Source organism: Symphalangus syndactylus, chromosome 5 (genome assembly GCF_028878055.3).
Source record: "Symphalangus syndactylus isolate Jambi chromosome 5, NHGRI_mSymSyn1-v2.1_pri, whole genome shotgun sequence".
Taxonomy (NCBI): Eukaryota; Metazoa; Chordata; class Mammalia; order Primates; family Hylobatidae; genus Symphalangus; species Symphalangus syndactylus.
The window spans coordinates 65028431-65036447 of NC_072427.2; positions in this window are offsets into that span (position 1 = coordinate 65028431).

Here is an 8017-nt window from a genome sequence, read left to right on the forward strand (position 1 = left end):
TTATGATTTTCTTAATAACATCTTCTTTTCTCTAGTTTATTGTAAGAACACAGAATATAATACATATAACACACAGAATATATGTTAATCGACTATGTTATCAGTAAGGCTTTTGTCAACAGTGAGCTATTAGTAGTTAAGTTTTGGAGGAGTCAAAAGTTACATATGTGAATTTTCAACTACTAGGGGTGGGGGTGGTCAGTGCCCCTAACCCCAACATTGTTCAAGGGTCGACTGTACTGTATTCAATTTTGGTGACCTTGTGTTAGGTAGGACTCTCATATACTGTAAACAAAAGTGTAAAATGATAAAAACTTTCTGGAAGACAATTTAGGGACAGGTATCAAAGGCTTTTGAGAAATTCATACTCTCTGTATCCAGAGATGGTTAGCAGTCCACTGATCATGCTTGCTTCCATAGTACAAATGATGCAGGGAAGTGGCTGCCCAGACAGGGACTATATTCCTCAGTTCTCCTTGCAGTAGGTGTGGCACCATGCGACCAGCCCTTGCTAATGAAAAATGAATGGAGGTGATGTGTGTCCCTTCCAAGCTGACATGGTAAAGATGTGCCTCCTCCACCCTCTCTTTCTCTGTGTATAGTGGCTTTTCAAGGTACATGCTGAAGACAGCAGAGTGACAAGCTAAATGGAACCTGGATCCTAAATCACCACGTTAAAGGCCACCCACCAAATACTCAACATTGAACAGCTCTGTGAGTGAGAAATAAACTTTTATTGTGTGAAGTCTTTGAGATTTGGGGCCTTATCTATTATAGCAATTCTTGTTGCTTACTATGACCCAGAAATTGCACTTCTAGGAATGTTTCCTAAAGAAATAATCCGAGATGCAAAGACTGACAGAATCTGAGAACAATGGACAAAACCCAAAATGGCTATAATCACAATGAATGCTGCAAATGGCTCTGAAACATGGGAATGGAAAGTGAAGAGCAGAGGACAGAAAATAAATTACAAAATTGCTCAGTAGTACAAATACAGTATTTGTGATGGGAATTAAGATGAACAACAGTTGAAAAGAAAATAAAAAACTGATCAGCAAGCCTGGTGTTTAATAAGTGTATACACTGACCCATTTGCACAAACATTTTGGAATAGATTGGTGAATGGATCCTGGCATGGAAATACTTTGTTAATTGTGATCAGAGGGTTATCAGCTCTTTTTCTCTAAGAAATTATTTGACATATGATTAAATTGCCAAGGTCTCTTCTACCTTTTATATGTAGATTTTTCCAGACCAAGTCCCCTAACATTATTGTTTTCATAACTCCGAAGGCTTTTTTTCTCCTCTTCATAGCTGATCCTTCTCACCATTCTCCCTGGCCTCAGGCAGTGATGGTAATATGGGTAAAGTAAGTGCTACTACCAGAAATTATGTTAAAAATGTATTATGGGCTGGACATGGTGGCTCACACTTGTAATTCCGGCACTTTGGGAGGCCGAGGCGGGCAAATCACTTGAGGTCAGGAGTTCGAGACCAGCATGGCCAACATGGTGAAACCCCATATCTTCTAAAAATACAGAAATTAGCCGGGCATGACAGCAGGTGCCTGTAATCCCAGCTACTTGGGAGGCTGAGGCAGGAGAATCACTTGAACCCAGGAGGCGGAAGTTGCAGTGAGCCAAGAATGCACCACTGCACTCCAGCCTGGGTGACAGAGTGAGACCCAATCTCAAAAAAAATACATATGTGTGTATGTATATGTATATATATATATTTTTTGAATATGTTTATACTTTCAAATTACTTTCACATATATTGCCACTATTTTGGATAATTGTAATCTCTATGTCAAATAGCATCTTTCAGACTGGTGAGTCATACATATACCAGAGTTGATTTTCAAGGTTTTATCTTTCAGTTTTTGAAATAGTAATCTCTAATATGGACACAAAATGTAAAGAGAAAAAAAATTGTTCCTCTTTGACTACTATATTATTCAGGATAGGCCAGGGTATGCTGCAGTAATAAAGCAACCCCCAAATTTCAGTGGACACAAAAAAAGATTGATTTCTCTCTCTGCTGCATGTTTATTCCAGATTGGCAGGGACATGGCTCCACATAGTCACTTAAGGACACAGGATGAAAAAGGCTATTTCATTTTGTAGTTGTGCTATTGGAACAAGGGGCCTCTTCAATCACTGGAACAAGGAAAGAGGAAAGTAAAGAAGGGCACGTGGGTATTTTCTGTCTTAGCCCAGAGGTGATCTGCATCATTTCTGCTTATATTTCATTGCCTGGAACTTGTCAAATGGCTCACCTAATATACAGGACTAAATACAATGTTTAGCAAGCACCACTGTTTCTAGTTACTTCTCTCATTCTGTCTACCATTTCTTTTCTGGGGCTGTTTTCTACTTATCTTTGCATATATATGACAGTCTAACTTTCTGAAATTGTGCTAGATAAGGGACATCAAATATGTGCGGTTGTTTCCTCCTCCCATGACCAGTAGACATTGCTCTTTGGTCATGGTACTCTTTTGGGCTAAGCCTAGATGTAGCATCAGAAACCTTCCCAATACAGCTGGCTGCCAATTTCTCATTATCGCTAGAGATGAAACTTATTTGTCATCCCCTGCCTAAGGAATTCCACTAGCCCCGAGGACGTGGAACTGACTTGCTTGGTTCTAATCTACACTACTCCATTACTTTCTTCAGGGATGGACATGAGACTAGGAGGCACCTGACCAATTCTGTTATCTGTACTGTTCACAAATACCTAATCTCGGGACTCCAGAGTTACCATCATTTTGGGGCTCTGGTATTTTCCCTTCCACTGTCTGCCACTTTGATCAGGGTAAGAACAATCAAAGGAAACTTGACTTCCTTTACAGCTAACATGGGCTACTACCCATAAACTGGGAGAGAGAAAAAAAAAAAGAAGAAGAAGAAAAGAAAAAGGAGACTTTAGGGTAAAAACAAAAACACAAATCTTCCCCAACCAGAACTTTGAAATGGATTGGCCCAGGCTTCCTCTGCAGAAGCCTCCACAGTTTCACGGGCCATTCCCCAAACCCAGGGAAGGGAATATTTCTTTCCTATCCTCAGTGACATGGAACAAAGAGAATAGCCCTTGTAAAAATAATTTTTTTAAAAAACTTAAAAAAGAAAATGTCACTTTCCTTAAGGGTTAAACAAAGTAGGATATCAGGAAAATCTAGAATGTTCTTCCCCTCAGCCATGAAAACTGCTCACCATTTTCTGTTTCTTGCAAGCTTTATCCCGAGCCCCCTGGGGGTCTCTGGTAAGAGATACTTTAGAAAATAGAGAAGTTGGGGCAGGCTGCTGGCTTCCTTGTGTTTTTTTCCTCTCAGCCATTTCCCAAAACTTCTTAAAGTCCTCGCGTTATACAAAGTGAAGATTTGTTCTCCCTACACCAGTAGTTGAGAAGTCTCTCCTGACAGAAGTTTTCACTACTGTTGCTGTTTGGAATTGGCTCAGCAGACGTAAACAGGGTCATCTGGGGCCAAAGAGGGTGGGTGTTTAGTTTTAAAGCTCCGGGGTTAAGAGTGAAAGCATGTGACTCCAGCCCAGCCAGAAACAGAGGAGGCTTTGTGTGCAGCGAGTGAGCCAGAGGCAGTCCACAGGGGGAGCGGGAAGGAGAACGCTGACACAGGTTCAGAGGGGCTGACAGGATGCCACTGCAGGGAGATTAACTCTTTGTTCCACAAGGGGAGCTTCTGTTCGTGGCTCACAGTAGAGCAGAATACTTTTAAAAATAAAACAGCGAGCTTGCGGAGGGACACACATATTTCTGTAGCCAGAGTTGAGATGAGAGGCAGACCGAAGCAACTGGAAGCAAGAGCAATGTCCCAGAGGGAGTTTTTGGTCGATTAGCCTGGGTACTTCCTTGGGGTCCTCCCATCTAAACACTGCAGGCTATTCCTGTGCTGCTGCTCCCCTCAAACACACCCCTTCTCCTCCTGGATGGCTGGGACGAACCGCAGGGGATAGCAGGGCAGCCTGGACCACACCTCCCCTGGTTCTGCTTCCTCAGGAGCAGGGAGGCTGGTGGTTGGCAGGACCCTGCCAGAGGGAAGCTGCCAGGCTGCTGATTCAGCCCACCCTGGCCGCACCCTCAGGCACCAGAGCCCACTGGTGTCATCCTTCACCAAGGTGCTTTGGAACCATGGACATTTGGTGAGCATGGGCTCTGCTGGCACTGAGCAAGGAGATGGCCCTCAGCCTGGCTCACCAGCCTACACTGCTCAGAGCCCACCTGCCCCAGTGCCAGTGTGCCCTTCCCCCAACTCCACTTCCACCCAGAAATTGCTGCATTGAACCCTACTGAAGTGAGCAAGTCAAATTTCCTGAAAGTCTGCAGAATATGACTTTCAGACTTCGGCAGGAGGAGGAAAGGAAACAAGGTTCATTTTGCCCTCGCCCCATGGGACTGCTCAGGAGTTCAGAAGTGAGGGCGGCAGTGAGTGACACGCCTTGCTGAACATCACACCACGAGCACTCACACTTCCTCCCACTAGTATTCTTCACTCTGCTTACATGAAGATTGCTGAGCTCCTTGCAAGCGTCATGTTCTTTGCTGGATAGCGGGGCTACAATGGTAAATGAGACAGATCAGTGCCTGCCCACCAGGGGCCTTCGGTCCATCCAGACATGTAAAAAAGCCACTTGCACAATAATGTCCATTGGTGGTCAAGAAAATGGTGACAGTTGTACTGAGTAAATGGAGACCATCGGTGGTAAGAGGTAAAAGAGAAATGTGCTGGTCCTTAATGGTATGGAATCCAGTCTTACAGGTGTATTTCGGTTTCCCCAGTCTGTGAAATGTCATCAGTTCTCCTCTACATTTTACAGAGGAATCATGGAAATTACGGGTCTAGAATGGCTGTAAACTGCAGAATATTGAGGCAATACCAAGCCCTGGTGCTCAGGCAAGTGGCTCATGACCAAGCCTTTGATCTACCAGACTCAGGGGCTGATGAATTTTTTTTGTTGTTGCTTTTTAGAATAGTAGCCAGCCCTTTCAAGTGTGTGAGAGTGTGTGTGTGTGTGTGTGTGTGTTCAGCACCTATGAAATTGGTACTCAAGGGCTCAGTACCTATGAAATTGGGCTCAAGGGCACTGGGCAAACGTAATGGTGTGTTAGAAATGAGGTTGCCACCAGGCACCAAACCCTCTCCACTTCAAAGACAGAATCACCGGGCAGAACCCTACGCTCACTCAGGTGCAAAGCAAGCAGCTTTTATCAGGGTTGCCCAGAACTCCCAGGCCTTTGCCCCTGTCCACTCCTGAGTCTTCCACAGCCCCCAACCATGTTTTCCTGCCCCTCCAACGGTTGACCGCTCCCCACCAGTTCATTTTGCATGAACCTCAGAAGCCTCTTTCTGAGCTCATGGAAAAGCACCCCAGGTTTATTGCCCGTCTTCCAACTGGATAAGATAGAAGGCTGCAAAGACCATTGTCGCTACAGATACTCTCTGTGGGCTGAAGTTGTGACCTCCAAAAGGACAGGACCATTTTCACAGCCTCAGTCTCTGAATGTGCTGACAGGAAGTGTACATCTCCAAAATCAAGAATGCAGTACAGTAAACACACGTGCCTCCAGAGGTTGCACCATCCTCCATCACCGTGTACACAGGGTGAAATGTACAGGCAACAGCAGTAACTGCCTGGAGTATGAGGAAAGTCAGGCACGCAATGAAGAAAAAGCTTGCTTTGGTTTCGAAGTTTTTGCAGTACTTGTTCTTTTGCTTTTTCCTTTACAAAGAAAACCATAATTCTGAAGCCTAGAGACCAAGTGACAGGTTCAGAGACTCAATAATTTTCCTGAAATCTTATGCAAAAATTCTTGAGTCTAAGCATGTCATATGCCTTTTCCCTAGGAAAGGATTCCTATCGTAATTCAGCAGAATCTCAAAAGAGTTCAAGACCTCACCAAAAAAAAACAAAAAACAAACAAACAAAAAAAAATTGCTGAAGCCGGGGGTGGTGGCTCACGCCTGTAATCCTGGCATTTTGGGAGGCCAAGGTGGGTGGATCACTTGAGTCCAGGAGTTCGAGACCACCCTGGCCAACATGGTGAAACCCCATCTCTACTAAAAATACAAAAAATTAGCCGGGAGTGGTGGTGGGTGCCTGTAATCCCAGCTACTCGGGAGGCTGAGGCAGGAGAATTGCTTGAACCTGGGAGGCAGAGGCTGCAGTGAGCCAAGATCGTGCCATTGCATGCCAGCCTGGGCAACAGAGCGAGACTCCATCTCAAAAAAAAAAAACAACAACAACAACAACAAAAACCTGCTGAATAAAATGCTGGGGCAGGTCACAGAGATGCAGTCTGGTCCTGCCCCATTGATAGATAAGGACCCCAAGGACCAGTGAGGTGAAGTCACATCCTTGCCCAAAGTCATTCAGTCAACTAATGATACAGTCAGCCAGAAAACCCAGTCTCCTTAATCCCCACCAGGTGTTTTATCCACTTTCCCACACCACCTGGATTTCTTGTAGGGCGTAATTTTGAGGATGGGGACCATGTAGCTTATTTCTTTCCAATCTTTGCACTGGGCTTAGCGTGGCACCTCGCTTCAGTGCCAGTGACTCATTCAGTGTATCTCATCTTCTTAGGAGCAGGATTGGTGCTCAAATGAGCACTCGAATGCTGGCGACAGAACCCCCTGCAGAGTAGCGTGGAGCCAGGGGACATGTGAATGGTAGCAAAAGCAGCGGCCAGACAGGACATCACTAACATCATTTACTTTCACCCTCCCTTTAGGACAATTCCAATTCCAATTCCACACCGAGCCTTCCCAGTTACGGGGGCAGAAGTGTCTCCTAGGAAGCAGTGCGTTAAGGGCAGCATGGTTTGGGGTTTGGGGTCCAAAGCAGTCTTATTGTACACAGGGACTAGTTCCAAGACCTGTAAAGCCAAATCACATAAAGTGAAAATTTCACTTGAAAATCCTTTAAAATGCCTGTGAAGCACAACAAGCAGACATGATCCCTCTACAGGACATCCCAGCCAGTCAGCTCTGCCTTCAGGCTGGAAGAGAGTCCTGTTACCTCAGCTGAGCAGCAGAGGAAAACATGGGTGGCATTTAGGGCTGTGCTGGGCCAGAGAAGCTTATCTTCAGTGTGGTGAGATGCTGCCGTGAGATGAGGCCAGGGAAGGGCGGCTGCGTGTGCTCCCGTCTCACACATCCTCTGGGCCCTGCAACCTTGCCCGGCTGCTGCACTGTATCACCACATATCAACATATCACTGTATGTGTGCCTCCCGCTCTCCCCACCTCTCAGCTGAGCTCCTGCAGTTGACTTCATGAAAATTAAATGGGTGCTTCAGGAGTCTCCACCTTAATACCAGCACCTCATCACGCAGCCACCTTGGGCTGCCACTTCCAAATTCCTGGCCCACAGAAACTGTGAGATAATAAATCTTTGTTTGTTTGGTTTTTAATTTTTGTTTGAGACAGAGTCTTGCACTGTTGCCTGGGCTGGAGTGCAGTGGCGGGATCTCGGCTCACGGCAACCTTCACCTCCTGGGTTCAAGCGATTCTCCTGCCGCAGCCTCCCAAGTAGCAGGGATTACAGGTGCCCACCACCATTCCCTTCTAATTTTTTGTATTTTTAGTAGAGATAGGGTTTCACTATGTTGGCCAGGCTGGTCTTGAACTCCTGACCTCATGATCCACCTGCCTCGGCCTCCCAAAGTGCTGGGATTAGAGGCATGAGCCACTGCACCCGGCCATGTTTGTTTTAAACTGCTAAATGCAGGGGTAATTTGTTTTGCAGAATACAAGTACAGAATACTAATACAAAGGAGATATCCGGAGAGGCAGGCTAAGGATCCGGTAGGGCAAGTTTTCCAGTGGTAGCGATGGGATTGAGTCTGCCATTTAGGAAGTTTCCCTGGCAGCACGGAAGACCATGCTGTGGAAGGGGCAAGGCTGATGAGAGAACAGTTAAGATGCTCCACAGTTGTTCAGGCAAAAGAACTTACATTAAGACGGTGCAGCAGAGACGGAAGATAGGCTGCAAGAG